The sequence below is a fragment of the Apium graveolens genome, chromosome 8 (genome assembly GCF_009905375.1).
Source record: "Apium graveolens cultivar Ventura chromosome 8, ASM990537v1, whole genome shotgun sequence".
NCBI lineage: Eukaryota > Viridiplantae > Streptophyta > Magnoliopsida > Apiales > Apiaceae > Apium > Apium graveolens.
In genome coordinates, this window is record NC_133654.1 from 477,947 (window position 1) to 498,906 (window position 20,960).

The 20,960-nt window shown below is 35.0% G+C and overlaps 1 long non-coding RNA gene across 1 annotated transcript; it reads right to left on the minus strand.

Moving 5' to 3' along the window:
* Positions 1–1,281: 1,281 nt before the first annotated feature.
* On the minus strand, positions 1,282–1,781 carry LOC141678050 (uncharacterized). The gene is made up of 2 exons (XR_012557601.1): positions 1,647–1,781; positions 1,282–1,517 (listed from the first exon to the last, which is right to left on the minus strand). It is a non-coding gene; the product is annotated as an uncharacterized LOC141678050 (long non-coding RNA).
* Positions 1,782–20,960: the final 19,179 nt, after the last annotated feature.

Consider the following 20,960-nt stretch of genomic DNA (forward strand, 5'->3'; position numbering starts at 1 on the left):
CAGTCTTACAGAAAGTGCACAAGGCAGAAATGTGAGTACAGAAGCTAGACAAGGATTAGCATTTCGCAAACACAGTTTAAGACTAAAGGGAGTAGCATTTAGCAAACACAGTATAAGACTAAAGGAAGAGGTCAATCAAAACAAGGGAAACTGAAAGAGCAAATCAACCAAAACAAAGGGTAGACGTCTCCCAAGCCCCAACCCAACTTTCGAGTGATGCCAATGACAATCTAAACGTACCATATTAACTTCAGTATTCAAACAAAAAGAACATCAAAATGATTTACTTCAATCAATATAACTCATAAAAGAACAAATCAATCATCATTCTATAAAAATACTAATATAATTTGTAGGGTGTATCACCAAGCATATCCAAACTAATATAAATTTAAATTAAAACTTCCCAAAATTAACGAATTAACATAAATAAATAAAAACCAAAAAACATCATCAAATAGAACTCCACTAATCAGTCGCAGAAACACAAAACTAACAATAAAGATAGATAAAGGGATAAAACTACAACATCGTAGGCTAAAAGTCCAAGACAAACAGACAGTGAACCTAACACAGAGACATTGTCTAAATAACTTAGATTCAAAGTCAAATTAGATCTATGTATCATCTTTAAGTATAATGCTTTCACAGATGAGATAAAGTTCAAATTCTCAGCTAGTGTTTAGGCTCCATATTTGAGTATCATGCTTTAACATATAACTCCAACTCTCAGCTTCTGTTTGGGATACATAAAAGAATTCCAATTCATATAACACAAAAACAGATAGTCCCCGAGGCAGAAAAATGTATACAAGGAAAAAACCTTGACAAGAAATATCATTTAACAAGACCCTGTAAGTAGGAACTTAGGGGGGAGCCATCAATAAACAACATATACAATATAATAAATCAAAAGACAACATGAACTCTTCATTCTACCCTCCGCGATCCGGAGATCCCTACTACCAACTAACTATATTAACTTTAATCCACACTTCAAAATTTAAACAATCTTCTAATACCGTTTTAACCTCAATAATGCTAGCCTAAATAATCTTAAAACCGTGCATATCATCAAACAGAAGGAACACCAAAACGATTTGCTTCGGAAAATACAACTCAGAACCCAACAAATTAATCATCTCACTTTAAACTACTCGACAAGTCCACTAATGCTACACCCTCAAACCACAGGGTGTATCATCAAGCATAATATATCCAAAATAATATAAACATTTAACATTAAAAATCATCAAAATAAAGAATTAAAACAAAAAAACATGACCAAATAAAACTCCATTAATGAGTCGCGAAAATACAAAAGTACCCATGTTCGAAACAAAAGTACATAAAACTAAAACAGAAACACACGAAACTCAAGTCTAAGACAATCAGACAATGAAACCTAAGACACAAACATGGTCGAACATAACAAAGAGCTTCAAAGTCGTCTACTTAGATCTCTGTCTCATCTTTCGACGCTTCCTCTTCAACCTCCTCATTCTCTTCTTCTTCCACTGCAAACACACACATAAATGATCAACCAACCATTTAAAATCAAATGAAATAAAACTAAAAATATTAAATCATTTCACAGAATAAAAGAGCGTGTTTGTATTTATTGATAATAATAAAGATGAAATTACCTTGGCCCTCATGGTGAAAGCTTAGAAAATGTTGTAGCTCACAGTCTGGTTTTGAAACCCTAATAAAAGGGGGCTGCGGCGAAAATGAAAGAGGATTATAGAGGCTTTGCGATGTATTTATAGCTGAAATCTTTTACCCTATATTTTTAACTACTTCTAAAAGTGGGAGTTTTACTTAATGGATTATACGACATTTATTCCATTTTTGAAATCTGATTAATCTTTATAATTTTTTTATTGGGGTATATATGATAATTTATTAAAATATAATATTAATTTAAGTATAAAAAATTATAGGATTGTGATATAATAAATATTTATATTTGTTAATAATAACTAATATAATCATAATAATCATTAAAAAAATATTTTACTCTTAAAATATATCTTACTTTTACACCTATTAATTCTTGATTTTCATTTAATTCACGAGTTCCAATTAATTTTAAATCGTATCTCAACCTATTAAGCCAATTTTGGATTTTTACAACTATATTATTAGTAAAAACAATTCTTATTTAAAACTTTATTTAAAGTAAAATGTAACACGTGCAAGTATATTTAATGTATGTTGTATTCCCGCATACATTATATTTTTTTTAGGATATGCGCATATAATTAAATTGAATAAAAGTAAAATATGTGATTTTATATTGTTGTAAATTGTGCATACACGTTAAATAAATTTTAATATTATTTATATTCAAAAGGGAAAATATGGATATAATTTGTCATACCTACAAATTTCAACTTGCATAGTGTTCGTTTTAGGGCTTGCATAGCGTTTTTAACCGCTATGCAAGAAACATTGCGTTTAGTTTTTACTCTATTGAAATTTGTACTTCTATAGCGTTTTTAACCGCTATGCAAGAAACATTGCGTTTAGTTTTTACTCTATTGAAATTTGTACTTCTATAGTATTTTTGCGAACATTATTGTAGTTTTATAGTTGCACAGCGCTTCAGACAGGACTATGGTAGTAAACGTTGTCCATGTCAGAGTACTTACATAGCATTTCTTAAACGCTATGATTGTCAGCGTGTTTCTCTTACAAAATGCTTTTATAAACGATATGTAGGTCGTATTTGTTTTCAAAACAGTCATTGGGGAAAAAATAAATCTTATTATGTACTAATCCAATCAATTTGAGCATTTGTTTAGCCTCGTAAGTCCTGCGAGGGAGGACATTTCCGTATGGCAATAGTTCACTAACAGTTGTGAACAGCTCTGTAAAGAACATATCAAAAACTTGATGTCCAACTTTTAAGTTATAAGAAGTTAACACGGCTGATAATTGGGAAGCTTGGTGCACTCATGCCACAACGGTAACGCGACATCATCATTTAATCTCTCATTCATATCAGGATAATTTTGTAACTCTACATCAATGTTGGGGATATTACTTTTATCAGGGGAATTGCTATTCCTCGATGTTCTCCATAAATTGGTATCCACTCCATCTACAAACTGATAATTCAAATCTATATTACTTAAGCGGCGTTCTCCTTTCTTTTCGTCGTGATATGTCCAACATGTATAAGTTTTATCAATACCTTCATACATCAAGTGTTCCTTCAACTTGTCTAGACCGTCAACTTCTAAAACATTTAGATATTTCGAACATGGACACTGTTATCCAATAACAATCAACTTAGGTTAATTTGTAGATGGGGTTAAATACAAATTAAAATTTTCACAATAATTCGTATTTGGGAAATAAAAAATTAACACATACATTTAAAATTTTCAGGTGGTTTGTTTTTGACTTGCCACCTAAGGTTTATATTGAATAAATAATCTGTTACGATTACAAAGTAATCTCGTAGCTGTAGTTTACAGTATTTCACTAAAAGGAGGATCTTTCTCTCTCCTTGGCACCGGAAAATGTAAACCTTTTTCTTGAATGAAACATCTGCTATGACTTGGTTTATATATTTCACCAGGTTACAATGCTTACTAGACAATACATGACACAGTCTTCTAGGTCCAACAAGGTTGCTTCTTCATTCTTTCCCGAGAGACTTGACAAATGAGGCTATATTTATCTTGATGTATTGCTTTGAATCCCTCATATTTTTCATGTATAGAAATAGAACGTTTCTTCTTTTTCAGAATCCAAGATCACATGCAAAGTTTCTCTTGGCTTCAATTTTCTTTACTGAGATTCCCATCAGCCCGTGTGTTGTGTCAAACTCGAAACTTGACCACTGTCAAATCACTTTCACCAGCTATGTGAGTTCTCTTAGTCATTTACAGTCACTAGATTAGCCGTTATTGGGTTGACATAGTTAGATGTTGATGTTGTAGCTTCACTTCTCAATTGGTAGCTCACTTTCACTTAATCAGAATTACATGGCATCGAATATTTACAATTACCCGCCCTATTCTAGATTATATATTGAGTCAAAATGATTTCTAACTAAATAACAACATTGTTATCTATAACAAAGAATCTCACAGAAAAGTGTTACAAAGACCTCATCAGTTGATGCGTAACTCCTTCAACGGCTATCCCTTAGGATGGCTAGCTGTTGAATGCTATAATTTGACTTAACATAATTATGCAATGTAATTTGCTTATCATCAGGATTTAGGTTTGATTCCTAACAATTTCGCCCAATTTATGACTGATAGAATAACAACCGTAAATTAAAGCCTTGATGATAACAAAACACATTCTGACTTATGAATATTAAGATAGTAAAATTATATAATGTTAAGCTGCTGATAAATGGAGTGTACAAGGAAATAGTTTTGAGGAAAATATGTAATTCTAAAAGTAGTTCATTTAGGATGAGAAGATAAGAGATTAGTTCATTTCAGATTTCCTCATTTTTTTATACTTCAATCTGCCTTTTTAAGAATTACAAGAAAGATTTCTTCATCATTCACCTTAATATTCATCTTCTTCAAGAAAAATACCGGATCTTCATTAAATCTTTGAAGTATTAGGCTTTTGGCATTGGAAATGAAATTTTTAACTCTTGTTAAGCCTAGAACTACCTTCATGTCAAGATTATATATCCTTCTTTCAAGATGTGATGTAAAAGTCATAGATTACTGATTCCTTTCTTGTGGTCAAACACTGGCTTTTCCGACAGTTTTGAGGTGGAATGCAATCTGTTAACTTCATGGATCTTGTCAGGATGAATATTAATGTGAGAGTACTCATCTATGTTCGCAGGATACATGACAGAGTCATTGTTTTCAGCCTTCTTCGGTGATTATGAGATTTTATCCTCGAAGACTGGTTGGTTTGAACCTTTCTCGTTCTTGACAGCGTTCTAGTCTTTTTTAGAAAATAGATTTATAATGTAATTTTCTTAAGATTGATGGGCTCTTCTTTAGACATGAATGGATCCTCGTTAAATTCAGTTAAAAGGTATTTAATTTACAATCGAGATATCGCCGAAGCCGATGCCGAAAAGTCTTCTTAATAAATTCTTGTCCTTAGTGAACCTTATATTTCATCTTATTCTTACAAAAGGTTAAATAATAATTTACAACTAAAAATAATGTATAATGTTTATTGAACATGACATTTTTAATTAAATACATATTTTATAACAACGAGTGTATTCAATATAGTAATATAAATTAAGATAATGTGCATAATAAGATTTTTTTCCATAAGAGTCGAAATTATGTTTTAATTTAGAAGTCAATATAATTAATAAGACTATGAATTGAAGCTTTATGTTATAATGACAAGTACTAATGTTTCGTGCATATTTTGATTAAACAAAATCGTGATATTGAAAGTTAATATAAATTTTTAATAATTTATAACAAATGTTATTATGGTACAAAAAAATGTTTAGGTAAAAGATTTCTAATTCGAATCGTAATAAAAATCTAAGTCAGTAGAAATATATTATTCTAATACGTCAACTAAAATTAATTTTTAACTAAATTACTTTTATAATTACGAAAAAAGGTTATTTCCTTAAAAAATATTAAACAAAGAAATAGAATATTAAAAGAAACTTTTTGTTTACAAAAGTCGAGCATAACGGGCAAAAATACTAGTCATAGATAAATTCTAATGAGCAAATGTAATCAAGAAGATTGGATACAAAAGATGAATCAATTCATTAATAGTTATCAGACATTAAATTCCATTTATCATGCTCAGTTTAACCATTTAACTATGTGCTGGAAAAGACTAAAATGACAACATAACTTCAATTTTAATTACTTTGTCATAAATCATAACATTCAAGACAAATAAAAAAGAAAAATAACAGAGAATGATAAGCAAGAAGAAGGATTTTCCATTTATGAATTGAAATTTTAAAATACAAGAAGGAAATACATCAGAAGAAAACATAAAATCCTAGTCTAAGATGTCTAAGATTTCTTACTTTCTTGTCTCCTCAGTCTATCCGCGTCTCATTGTTTATCCTTCGAACTATCTCAATGTTTCCTCGAATCCTCCCAACTTAAAGGGGATAAAATATATGCACCTCTTATGCCTTCAACCGTCAACTTTAACTCATGGTGAATCACCCTCATCCTGACGATCATATACTTTTCTATTTCTATTAATATGAGTCTTTAGGGTTTCCTCATACCCAACTCCCTTATCATTCCTCAAACTCTGTTGCCTTTATATTCCTTTCCACCTCAATTCCTTTTTATTTTCCTTTCTCTTATCATTATTTCATGAACCAACACAACATAAGCATTGATTTCAAATATCCCGTCATTCTGGATTCGCGTCTTCAGAACGAATTTTAACAACTTTTACAGCTTAGACTCATAATTCATCATACTCGTCTGTCTTTGTTCTGGCTCTAAAGCTTTTACACTATCTCCTTATCTTTGGGAATTACTTTCCCGAAAATAATTGACTGAACTTAAATCAGTTTATTCTAACCCCTGGCTCCGTGCCTTTCTTGGTCTTTCACCAATGGGTGGTCTCTCTCTTAGGAGGGTAAGTGACAAAAACGATCTTTTGTGGTTCATCAATCATTTTGAATCTCAAATGATTCCTATATTTCCTTTAGCCAGGTTCTTGCCTCGGCTGGGTCAGCCTGTTCCTTGGAACTCTGAGAGCTTAGCGATTTAAAGGTCATGAAAGAATTTCACACCACATTGTTTCCTCAAGGTGGTGGGTGGGAATAATAGTCTAAGTTCTGTCTAGAAAGGGCCATAAATTATCATATAGGAGTACCGTCTCGGGTCTCCTTTCCTTACTCGACTTCTGTTTCTTAAGTCTGAACATTTCCTCCTCCTCCCCATAATCGGGGTCATCCTTCATATTTTAAATCCTCATCTTCACTTCATTATGTTATGGGTTCTTTCTATCTTGATGGCGACCTCCCTGACTATCACGTTCAGGGTTTGCTCTAAATCTTATTCCTCAAACTAGCTGTCATCTAAGATCTCATCCTTAAGCTCTTGAACATTTGGAACCCAATACCTCATTATTCCCTTATCATCTTTCTCGGTATTAATCTCATATTTATTGGTTGGCTCTCTGCCTTCATTCATCACCTTTACTGGCACAATATGTTCTTTTCCAATAATTCGGGCTGTATTGCTATCTCAAACAGCTTTTCGGTACCGGCTCCGGTTACCTTCACTACTATTTCCATTTTCTCAAAATCTCTTATAAACTCTCCAAAAGACATTATCATCTTGAGTCTCTCCTTTTTTACTAAGGGCATCAGCCACCATATTGGCTTTCCCCGAATGATAAAAAATCTCCCAATCATAATTCTTGATTAGCTCTAACCGCCTCCTCTGGCGTATGTTGAGCTCTTTCTACGCAAAATGTACTAGAGCACTTATGGCTTAGGTAATTCTCGCACTTCTCTCCATACAAGTAGTGCTTCCAATCTTTAGGGTAAAACTATTGCCACGAGCCTAAGCTCATGAGCGGGGATATCGAATTTCATATTACCTTAATTGTCTTGACATGTACGCGATTACCTTACCGTGCTGCATAAGCACGCACCCTAAGCCCTTGTGCGAAGCGTCACTACACTTCACAAAATCTCCTTTTCCATCCGGCAACGCCAGCATAGGGGCCATCACCAACCTCTGCTTCAGTTCTTGAAAGTTGTTCTCGTATTTCTCTGTCCATTCGAACTTCTCAGTCTTACGAGTAAGCCGCGTTAAAGGGGTTACTATCTTTACAAACTTGAACGAACCTCCGGTAGTGACCGGCCAATCCTACCTCTGGTAGTCGACCTAACCATGGTCATCAATTCATCAGTGGTCCTTTATCCAATCCTGTCAGGATCCTCCATGGGATCCTCCTCAATAACTATCCCTTCTAGGACAACATCCTCAACCGCTAAATCCTCAATATCAACATCATCCGGTCCTGCATTAGGACACTCTATCGGATCCACAATCCGATCTTCAATTAGTAATAAAATATCATCGCGATGTTGCTCCTCAACCTCAGGGTTCGGAGTCCCGCTACCATATACGATAACGAACTACGCTCCTATCACGATATTTATAAGGGTTCCCATAAGGGTTTTAACTGTCAGTACTACGTTAGGTAGCCCGACTATGAACTTGGCAAGAGTTCTTATTATCTTAGTGAACTTATTATCTTAACGTCCCATCATCTCTGAGGTTTATAACGCTTAGCTCTGATACCATTTCTGTAACACCCCCAGATCCGGGGTCGGGGATCCGGGTCGTCACGAGTTCCATTTCCCTTAATAACACCCAATCTTAATAATTACTCAACTACTCTGTATTGTGACCCCACAATAAACACACACACCACACGTTATAGTCTCAGAGATGAACATCCAAAAATAACCACAAGTCTTTGAATCCACCATTTAAAAGTTATTACAACCCAAAATGATTACTTGATAAATTTACAGTTAATTGCCATTATCTGCCACAAGTTATAATTATACATAATTTGATTCTCAAAAATAGAATGCCTGATCTACCAATAGATCTACCTCTGCAGCTATAGCAGCCACAACATCATCGGGAAGACGCGGGATGCTTCCCACGCGCTTGCGCTGGGTCTGCTGGAGTCTGGCCATCTTTCCTAACTGTTGTTGTGTGATGAAAGAAGAAAGCAAGGGTGAGCAGCAAGCCCACCAAAATAATATGTATAATGATTTACAATATATGAGCCTACTCATAATACTCATGAAAGTCTTGGTCAAAAGAAATGAACCAAGTTTGATATCTTAATGCGATGAAGTCGCAAAATATTCAGTATATATACATATATACTTTTCAAAATATTGGAAGTCCTCTTCCATGCATAATATACACAAAGTCCCAGTGTATAACTGTATATAAAAAAAATATCGTTGCAAGGTGATCTCATATATCTAACCTTGTCTCAACGTTTTTCTGAAAATCTTTGTCATTCATAAGACAATTATTAATTAGATATAAGTTTAAAAGATGAGGTTACCAAATACCCCAATATACTTATATCTTTCCCAAATACTACTTGAACTACCACCGTTCAAGTTATAATTAGCTTCAAAAGTTCATCACATGGATGAGACTATAAGACAAGATTTGAATAGATTAAATCTTTAGAATATTATCAAAATAAAATGAAGTTACGAGATACTTCATTTGATGTAAACATCATTTTGAAAACTTGACCCTGCCAACACTCAACAATCGCCCAACCGTAACCTTTCTATCGAAGTGCTCTGGGTAGTGTTGCAGAAATATCCAATTGGATGATGAACTCATTACGGGAGTTTGCCGCGCCAGGAAGACCACTTACGATGATCAGTCGTAGTAGTGCAACCCCACCATTTTCTACATGTAGAGGAGAACCTGTCGGATTTACTTGTCAACCGAACACTGAACTCCTAAGGAATGGACCGCCTTAGCGGAACTTCCAGGCCATTTGGGCCAATATAATAAGGCTGGGCCGGCGCTACTCGGCCACTTACGCCACTCCTAGTTCAGATGAAATCCATGACTCTGAAACGTAAAGCTTGTCCCCACTTTCCCCAAGTAGAAACTTGTTGATACGGCTCCACCAAGAAGTCGTATCTATTTGGAAAGGAGAACTCACCGATATTTCCCAGGCGATGCCTGTTAATGGATTAACTTGTTCCAAGAATTTTACTTCCCGAGTGTTGGGTAAGTAATCAATTCATTTATCAAAACAGCAACCTTGTTGCGAATATAAAACACACCACAGAGCCGGATCCCTCATGTTTTGAGCGAGTATTTAAATCCCCTTCGAAAGGAGGATCTTAAATATAAAAATGAGTTTTGGGATCCGCTCTAACTTTTAAAAATCATTTTGAAGACTCGCAAAACATTTTTAAGAATGTTTGGAGTGATGCTGATTTAACAAAATAAATCAGTCCCAATATATTAGAAAATATCTGAATATTATTGTTTAAATAATATTTCCATAAAGAATAACCTTTATAAAAATAATTGAAGTAGAAGTTTTGAAACTTATACTTGAAATGAATATTAAATATCCAAAGATATACCTATACGAAAGTACTATCTTTATTTGAATAATCAAAAGTGAGTTTGATTATCGACACCTTATTCTTTAATAAAATAAAGAATATATCTCAGCAAATAATCGGAGTCATAGATCCTCAAATGAATATTCAAATAATATTCAATAAATAAAATAAGCTGAGTCATAAGCCCTCGAATGAATATTCGAAATAATATTCAATAAATAAATAAGCTGAGTCACAAGCCCTCGAATGAATATTCAAATAATATTCAATAAATAATATAAAAGAGTCATAAGCCCTCGAATGAATATTCAAATAATATTCAATAAATAATATAAAGTTAAAGTTATCGAATAAACCTTATTCGATTAATAGTTTTGAAAACTATGACCATATATATATATAAATATATATATATATATCCATATCCATATATACAAAATCTACTCGGGATCCTCGACTCCCGGTTTTAGAAAATATTTTCACCTTTGGGTCCCTATACTAAGGGTATATGCAAGTTACCGCTATCCTCTAGCATAGGTATTATCAACTGAACCAACAGATATATATTTCAAGAATATGAAACAGGCATGCATATATACCATATCACATGCTACAATATATCGCAAGAATTTGCTAAATAACCAACATGCATCTATCGCAAGATAATGCATATACAAGTGTATACATCACAACAACAGTATAACGGATAGAATACTTGCCTGAGCGACTGGGGGGGTTACGAATGGCTCGGGACGAGTCTGGTAACCTATAAACAACAAGTAAGTTGGAATTAAACCAAAGTCACTTGTAAATCTATACTTTAACTAACTTAGACTCTAACGCTTATTCTGCGCTTACTGATTCTCTTAAGTCACTCGAGTACCCTCGGCTCCACCATTTTTAATAATTTAACCTTTACGAGTTTTAATGCGATTCCTTCGCGAGTGTCTTACCAACTGCCTAACACACTTACCATAAATGTTTCATACATTAATTAACCCTTTTTGGTCTTTAACCTATGTTTCAAAGTAAGGCGAGGGGAAAAGTTTCGTTCGCGAAACGCCGTTACTTAAAACGGTCGTTTCTCCTAAACCGTGCATCGGAATCGAACGAACTACATATCAAAACGAAGCTCGTAACATGAGCTATCTAAACATGGCAGTGGTCATAATCTAGCAGGGGGTCCTCGGGTCCTAATGTTATGCACAAAACAGTCTAAAGAAAATCGGACGTTACGACGGCTATGTTTACGCGATTACCAATATTTATACCACTCCAATTCTTTACCAATTCACTACAAACCACCCAACCATCATCAATACATCAAACACAACTTATATCAAGGCAAAGTCAGTCCATAATCTCAAGGTTTTCCAACTTATTCAACCGCAAACATGATCTACTAACCATAACTTAAGATTCATTAACCATTAACCAAGATTCATATCCAAAATCACCACAAATCCAACCAAACTATCTAACATACATGGATCTTGCTATACATACATGGATATTTCTATATATACATTAATCCATCCATAAACTCATCAAAACTCAAAGTTCAAACTATAAGTTAAAGGTGAAAGTTGTTTATACCTCCTTGAAGCTTCCTAACACAACCCAAGAGCTTTGAATGCCTAAAAGAACCTTGATCCTTGCTTGTATAACCTTAATATTTCATAAAAATTCAAGAAAACTAAAGTTATTTCTTGAAGGTTACTATTCACCATCTTCTTCCTTGATTTATTGGAAGAGATTGTGAAGGAATTAGGAGCTTAAACTTATAGCATATCCATATCTATGTACAAGGAAGCTTAGATAATTACCTTGTGATTTAACAATGCTTGGAACTTGATTTTTGAAATTCTTGCCCTTGAAAAAGATGAAAAGCCGAGAGCAAGATGATGAGAATGAAATGATTTTGTGTTTTTTGATTTGTTTGGCTTAGCTTGGTTGTTTTTTGTTTTGTTTTTGGTTAATTACCTTAATAACCTTATATTTGTGTGGTTATAAACCAACCACACCTCCTCCTTCCCTATGTCATGCTTACATCACATTGCTATGTCATCCTCCCTTCCTTTTCCTCTTCTCATTGGTTGGGTGACATCACTTCCTCTAATCCTTTTGCTTAACTTCCTAATTGTTTGCCTAATGACCGCTGATCTGTTATACGGTTCGCTTAACTTTCGTTTTCGTTTATCGTTTGAGGGATCATACCCGGGATCTTATTACTTAGGTTCCCTTAACCTTTCTCAATATATTATATTCCTTTTATGATCCTCTCCTATAATCCTTTAATTTAAATCCTTTTTATCCTGTTACCTTATACTCAATTCTCTCCGTATCTAGTGGATTTCCGGGAAAAATCAAAGTGTTCGGATTTGGATTCTGACGATCTTTACATACACTTATATCCCATATAAAGTACTAATAAAATCTCAGAATATCAATAACAGAACCCCTACATAGTGTGGCATGAAAAATTTTCTCATTCAGCAAAAACACTATTCATAAGGGTTTCAAAAATTTCTCAAAAATTGGGGTTATTACAAATAAGGCAAGGCTGGTTGCAAAAGAATATTCTCAACAGGAGGGAATTGATTATGATGAAACATTTGCACCAGTTGCTAGGTTAGAAGCCATAAGGATATTTTTGGCTTATGCTGCTCACAAAAAGTTTACTGTCTTTCAAATGGATGTGAAAAGTGCTTTTCTCAATGGAGAATTGGAGGAAGAGGTATATGTTGAACAACTTCCAGGTTTTGTAGATACCAAACATTCAGATTATGTCTACAGGCTTGATAAAGCACTTTATGGACTTAAGCAAGCTCCTAGAGCATGGTATGAGACTTTAGCTCAGTTTCTTCTGGAAAGTGGATTCAACAGAGGGACAATAGACAAAACACTGTTCTACCTCAACCATGGAAAGGACTTACTTCTGGTCCAGATTTATGTTGATGATATCATTTTTGAATCTACAAATGATAAACTTTGCAAGAAGTTTGTCAAACTAATGCAGTCAAGATATCAGATGAGTATGATGGGGGAACTTAGCTATTTTCTGGGCCTTCAAGTCAAGCAGAATGAGGAAGGCACTTTTATTTGTCAAACCAAGTACACCAGAAACTTGCTAAAGAAATTTGGAATGCAAGATTGTTCAAGTGCATCCACTCCAATGGCCACTGCAACAAAACTGGATAAGGATACCGGTAAATCAGTAGATATTACTGACTACAGAGGTATGATTGGCTCTCTACTCTATCTAACTGCTAGTAGACCTGATATCATGTATGCTACCTGTCTTTGTGCAAGATTTCAAGCAGATCCAAGAGAACCTCACTTAACAGCTGTAAAAAGAATCTTTAAGTATCTTAAAGGAACAGCTGCTCTGGGATTATGGTATCCTAGAGAATCAGATTTTAAACTAATAGGTTACTCAGATGCAGATTTTGCAGGTTGCAAAATTGACAGGAAAAGCACAAGTGGAAGCTGCCAATTTCTTGGAGGCAGATTGGTTTCTTGGTACAGCAAGAAACAAAAGTCAATTTCCACATCAACTGCAGAAGCAGAGTATATTGCTGCAGGAAGCTGTTGTGCACAGATTCTTTGGATGAAGAATCAGTTACTAAATTATGGGTTAACATATTTCAAAATCCCTATTTACTGTGATAATCAAAGTGCTATTGCTATGACAGGTAATCCAGTTCAAGACTCAAGCACATCAGCATCAGGTACCACTTCATCAGGGAACATGTGGATGAAGGTACAGTGGAATTGCATTTTGTTCCCACAGATCAACAGTTGGCAGATATCTTCACAAAACCATTATGTGAAGCTACTTTTACAAGATTGGTAAATGAACTTGGAATGGTTTCAGGTTCTTTCTTTAAATCTGCTTAGACTTGTTCTGTGTTATCAGACTTTATGCTCAGTATTTACAGAATTAATCTCATTGTGTATTCTGTGCTTAATTGATAAATGTCTTTAAGTACTGACTGTTGTCTGATATATGTTTCTAAACTCTGATAAGTGATATGTTTGTTCTAGTACCTATTCAATCCTATGAGGATAACTGTGCTAGATACTGACCTAGTAATCTTCAATAAACAAATGATTCCATGGAAGAAGTAATTATTTCAGTGGAAATCTTATGACACTAGCAAATTCTGATAACTGAGCTTAGTTAAGTTCACTTTGTATATCTTATTACTAAGTCACAAATTAGAATAATGCTACTCATCTGTTAAGTTCTGATACTAGTAAAACTGCTGAATGTACTAAGTGCTGATAAACCTCCCTTATCAAAAGAAAAAGCAAAAAGATTAAAGAATAAAATCAGGTACTCCTTTGAGATCTAGAGTAAAAATGTGAAAGGGACGACCCAAGTGCATTGCTGGTATTAAGTAAATATGCATTAGAAAAGCAAAATATTTTCTTGGTGACTTTTCACACTCTATGATTACTGGAGAAATACTCTGATAATAGCATAAATTCTAATAAACAGTCGTGACTCACTTACACTGAGAAGCCACTGTAAAATAGAATTTCAAAAGATGCATAAAATGAGCACAAAATAGTTGAGGTGGACTCAAGCATGAACTCATTCATCAGTAGGTTTCAGGACAATAACAGATCTTTAGCAAAATTTTAGTTTTGCCTTATTTCTAAGATATACTGAAGTGAATCAGACTTTACTCTTTGTCTGTTTTTAGCTTAATGCACACACTAATCACTCCATCTGAATGATGAAAATTTCTGTGGTGGTCTATGTTATTTTAGATAAACAGTCATTGTGTCATTATTGCACAAATTCTGAGGACAAGTTCTAAGTTACACGACCTGATAATTAAGTTCTGACGTTCATAACTCAGAACTTGTATGAGGATTTACTAAGATGAGCATTCCTTTTTCGAGTTAAGAAATTATGTTCTGATGACTGTTAAGTTCTGGTATAGGTCTAAGTTCTGATTTCTCAGTCTAATCCTTTACTTGGCTTATCTTTGAATGAAATTTAATAACAGTCTCAGTTTGTACTCGCATATGTTGAAGTGGAAGATTAATAGTCACTATGATTAGGATTAATGGTTTTGTCCTTGAACAATCCACTATTTCTTGTGTCTTGTGCGGTCTAGACCATGATTCCTCTTTCCAATGACTGTTATTCTTTTTCAAAGACTAGGGAGACGAGGTCGAATTAATTCTACCTGTCAGCATTCAATTTCTTTGCGTCTCCTGACATTCTCTTGCCTATATAAACAGCCACTTCACATTAGTCTTCTCATCACACTTTTATCATAAATTCAGTCTTGTTTTTCATTTACTATCACAAATGGCTGAATTTGGCTGGTTCTACAATTACGGTGATGAGACTGTGCATGTCTTTTTGAATGGAATACCAACTCCCTACCCTATCACCAACATCCCTCACAATCTCTGGATTCAATTTCCAGAGGTTATCAAACGTGATCTGGTGGCCGTTCGAAGAGACCTTCACCTTCGTCGTATCCGTCAACAAGAGCGAATCATACGACTCGCCATCTTGTTCGTCGAAGATAGGAAGAGGAGGATGACTTAATCTCGTCTTCTTCCTGTTCTTCTTCATCCTCAGCTTTGTCAGGCTTCTTAGCTAGGACTAAAGCTGTTGACGTTAGGATTAGAAGCTTAGGGAAAATCTTGTATTGATGTAATTTCTATTTCATATATGTATTGACTTGATATATTAATGAAAACTGTTTTTACTTCAAGATTTTGTCTCTGAGTTATTTTATCTTGTGTTGTTAAATCCTGCTTGATATTCTGATGACCATTTAAATTTTGTATTTATTTAAGTTCTGATTCTTTGTCAGCACTTATTCATCAAAATTATCTCGGTCATTTTTAACATGATTCATTTTTCAGAATATTAATGTTGCAGTGAAAAATAATTCAATCAGTGCTAACGGTTTAAATTTTGAATTAAAACTGTGTCTCTTGATAAATGGAACAGTTTTTCCTTGAAACAAGGCAACTGGGTAAGTAATCATTCCTGTTTTCTCGAGCCCAGTAACTATCCGTTATTACTGCATGTCTGACAGGTGTCCAACGGTAACATTTTTTTTTCAGAGTATAAGAACAAAAGAGAGAAGATTTCTTTAATCTTTTATTTTCTTTATACTTTATCTCTCTTCTTACTTTTACTCTCTTTCTCATTCTTTCTCACGTTGGTTTTTCATACAGACATTATCTCAAACATCTAACAGGCATACTTGAATCTCAATATTTTTTCACATGGCACCAAAGGATTTAATCATTGATGGAGCAAAGTTTGTTCCAAACAACTATGCTGCAATTCTTGATCATGCTGAAGCTCCATCTGAATTGCACTTTGTGCAAGATCTTCTTGCACATAGTGAGGTTGGGTACGCCTTAACTCAGCCTGAATTATTTTCAAGTCAACAAGTTCTGCGGTTCTGGAGGACTGGAGTTTTTGATGATGCTGGTAAATGAGGAACTCCCAGTATTATCTTCCAAGTGGGTGATTCATCCTATGTAGTCACTCCTGGTATAGTACGAAGAGCATTACATCTTCCAGAAGATTGTACCTTCTCTATACCAGAGGAATCAGAACTTCGGGGGTTAATGACTGATTTGGGATATGAAAAGAGTCTGACGAAACTTGGACAGTTGAAACGGGCTAATATCAGAAGAGAATGGAGTTTCTTCTTCGATTGCATCACCAAGGCTTTTGGCAACAAGTGTTCAAATTTTGATGCCATCCCAATTCTAAGTCAGCACATCGGGTATGCTATTATCCATCAAACTCATTTTGATTTTGCAACTGGAATAATTGGTTTTATTGGGGATAGGATGACAGAGGATCGAGATGTTGTTTATTTTGCTAGATTCTGTCAACTTATTTATACGTATTGTACTGCTGAACCCCAGTTAGTCAGCACTCAAACCCCCCCTTTTAAGGTTGCAAAAAGGTACTTTAACGACCTGATAAATGCTGACACAAAGAAATCAATGGTGAGACAATTACAGATTCCTCAGTCTGTGAAACAGATTCTGGTAAATGCTGATCCTGCTACTTACAAATCTGTTTACTCAAATGTTCAACCAACTCACCATAACCAAAATCCATCAACCTCAGTACCTACCTCTCATTCTACTCAACCTACCCTCAGAACTTATCTCAAATCCTATCTCTCCACTTCACAGACTGCTCAACCTTCTTCTTCAGCACCTACTGTGAAACCTACATCCTCTAAGCCAAAGAGAACAAAGACTGTTCCTTAAACACCTCAAAAGAGGAGGAGCATTACTTTGAGAGATGAATCAGATTCTGAGGATCAGATTCCCTCTTCAGAATCTGTGGTAAATGAAGCTGAGAAGGCAACTTCTCAGAAGGATTCTGCAATTGGGGGTTCTAGGCTTCTCAAGAGGCTTAGACGTATGACGGTTCCTGAAACTCCCAAGGAATCTAAATCAACAAGGAAGTACAAGAAACAGATGGCACAAAGGCCAGTTTCAGATGATGAGGAGGAAGCAGCTAAGGAAGGGGATCAGGAATCTCTGATCTCACAAGACAAGGAATTTGCTCCAATCACTTCTTCTCCATCAACTCCATCTCAGGAACCTGTATCTGACAAGGCTAATTCGCCTTCTGTGTCTCTTGTTGATCCAGGCACAAGTGCTGAAATTGATATTCAGAACCTGGTTGTGCCTGCAATACTTTTCTTAGAAGCTCCAACAGCAAATAATCCTTCCACAACACCTGTTACTGATGCTGTTCAAACTCCTGAGTTATCACTAACACCTTCTCTGCATCAAGATGCTGATGATCAGATTTTAGTTGAGCATCAGGATATGGCTGTTGATCAGAACTTAGTATCAGATCAGCAATTAGAGGATGTTGAAGCCTCCATTGCTACTCACACTGTTGTCTTATCAGAAGATACTGATTCTCTAAGTTCTGATGCTGCAAATGTTGGAGATACTGGTGAGGCTGCTACAACTGTAGATGCTGATGAAGCAGGTCCTTCAGGACATATTCCTCCACTGACTCTTCCTAAGTCTGAACTGGTAAAGGAGTTTGTTATCAGGGATGCACCAGTACCTTGGAGTGAAACTCCTGCAGGTCAGGAGTGGACTAAGGAATGGAACTCAGTTTCATGTGTTCCAAATGCTTTACATCTTGCTGAGCACTTGACTAAAGCTGATGAAATGTTACATTCTGATGATTTTAAAACCCAGCTTAGAGTCACTGCATTGAGTACTAAACATCTACAAGGTCTTCATTCCAACACTCATGCAGAGCTACACAAGATTCAGGAGAACTTTATCAAACAGGAACAAGTTTGGAAAATTGATAAGAAAAAGTTCTTCCAACCTACCATTGACAGGGTTGCTTATATTGAGAAAACTCAAGAGAAGCAACAAGCTCAGATTGATCAAATTCTGATAAATCAAGCTTCTCAGCAATCGCAACTTACTGAAATCCAGACCTCAGTGGAACTACTTATCTCTCTTTTATTACCTGCTGATGCCAAAAAGGGGGAGAAGGTAATTAAGTCCAAATGCAAAACCAACAAGACACTGCAAGGAAAGGATGATGGAAAAGATGACCAAGGAAACTCTGGAATGGGTAGTGGTCATAGTCAAGGTAGAAGGTTTACATCAAGACAAGCTAGTCATAGAACAAGTTCTGATACTGGGAAAAGAATAAGTTCTGCTGCTGGTAAAAGGATAAATTCTGATGCACTTCTAGATCTTGATGAGGAAATGTCAAGACAGTTATTTCTTCAAGAAAATCCAGGGATGGACTTGGAAAGTTTAAAGGAAGAAGAAGCCAGACTTAAATCAGAGAAAGTCACATCTAAATCTGAAGCTTCTGGTAAAAAGTTACTTCCAAAACCAAAAGGCATTGTGATCAAAGAAAGGATACATACTGAAGAAACTTTGGCTAGATCACAACCACAGATAGATCCAAGATCCAAGGGTAAAGAAAAGGTTGGTGAACCTATCAAGCCTTATGTACCTCCTGAGGAAGAAGAAATTATTGATGGAAAAGATGATCTTGCTCTGACTTCAAGAAAAGTTCTTAAAACAACCTCTGACATGGCTCAAGTTGTTCAGAGTCAAGAAATTGTAAGTTCTGATATTCAGAAGAAGCAAGTAACCTCTGACAGTGCTCAAGTTAACTTGATATCAGAAAATAGATCTAAAACACTCCTACCAGGATTCACTAAAGCAAAACAGACTCAATCTTTGAAGACTACTCCAAGTGGTTTTGAAGCAAGAGTAGTTACTGGAAAGGAAGCTAGAGATAAAACTGGATTGGGAAGTGCTGATGAAAGAAGAGTACACAACACTACCGATGATCCAACTTCCTTGAGTGAACCAGGTATTGGAGCAACTCCTGAGAGATTGAATCAACTAGAATCTGTACAGATGGTTTACCATACCTACTTGAAAGAATACATCATGTTGTATTTCATGACAGATGGTAGGGTTTATCATATAAGACAAAATGCCATTCCTTTAAAGTATTTTGAAGAATTGGAGCATGTACTTTTCTTACTTCAAGTGGATGACAGAATAACAGAGACTGCTGCAAACTACTTAAAAGAACAGATTCAGAGACAGGATAGGCTTTATTCTGTTAAGTCTGACAGCAGATATATTCCAAAGTACAGAGATCACAATGGGGATATTGTTGATATGAAGCCTAATACTGCACAGATCAGAACGTATCTTGGTATTAAGGGACTTGAATTCAATCTTGAATCTGACAAAGCTTATGTCATAAGACTAGACCAGGAGTTAAGGAAAGCAAAGATTAATGATCTCAGAGCTGCAATCTTTCAAACTGGTGAAGATACTGCAGAGCTTAAAGGTGTTAAAAGGAGAATGATTGATGAACTAAGATATGCTGAGAAATGTTAGTTGAAGAACTATCTCAGAACAACTCCTGATATCAGAGAGATCAGAAGTTAATGAAGCCAAGTCGAAGATCTACAACTGCTTAAATTCTGATATTTATGCAGATTGAAGTTGTTATCAGAAGTTGAAATTGGTAAAACTTTAAGGACTGTAAGTTGTAGTTATCTAGTCTATTTCTCATGCATTTGTACTTAATGTTTTTGACATCATCAAATATCTGTTTAACTTGTATATTTTGTTAATTTACAAGTTGGGGGAGATTGTTAGATATATTTGATAATGTCATGGCTAATATGTTTTATGTTTAGCTTTCAGATCTTCTGTGAACAGGATAGATCAGTACTTAACTGTTGATCAGTACTTATACTGGAAGTCAGGACTTAAGGATATCAATACTTATATTATCAGGAGATAATCATCAGAAGATAGATATCAGAACTTAAGTGCTGAAGGACAATCAGATAAGGACAGTAGCTGATTAAAGGAAAGAAGATAGAGATAAAACATAAGAAGAGATATGCATGAAGAAGGAATTCCGTGAAGAATGGAATACTTGGAATAGAAGATATCTGATTGATATATTTTAGGAAGCAGAATTATATTCCATATCAATTAGCGATTATCTTGTAACTGTGTAGTATATAAACACAGGCATAGGGTTTACACTATAAGTGTTATCATTATCGAAGTTATTATTCTTTATATAACCCTAGCAGCTCTCGTGATATTTGTTCATCACTGAGAGGTAACAGTTCCATATTGTAACAGAGTTTATTGTTTCAATAAAGTTTGTTTTCTGTTACTCAAGTTCTTTAAATTCGATTTGAGTGTACTATACACTGTATTCACCCCCTCTACAGTGTGTGTGTGACCTAACAGACGCCATGAAACATAATACAAGACTCAATATCAGTGTTTATCGGTTCCAAATAAACACTGACAT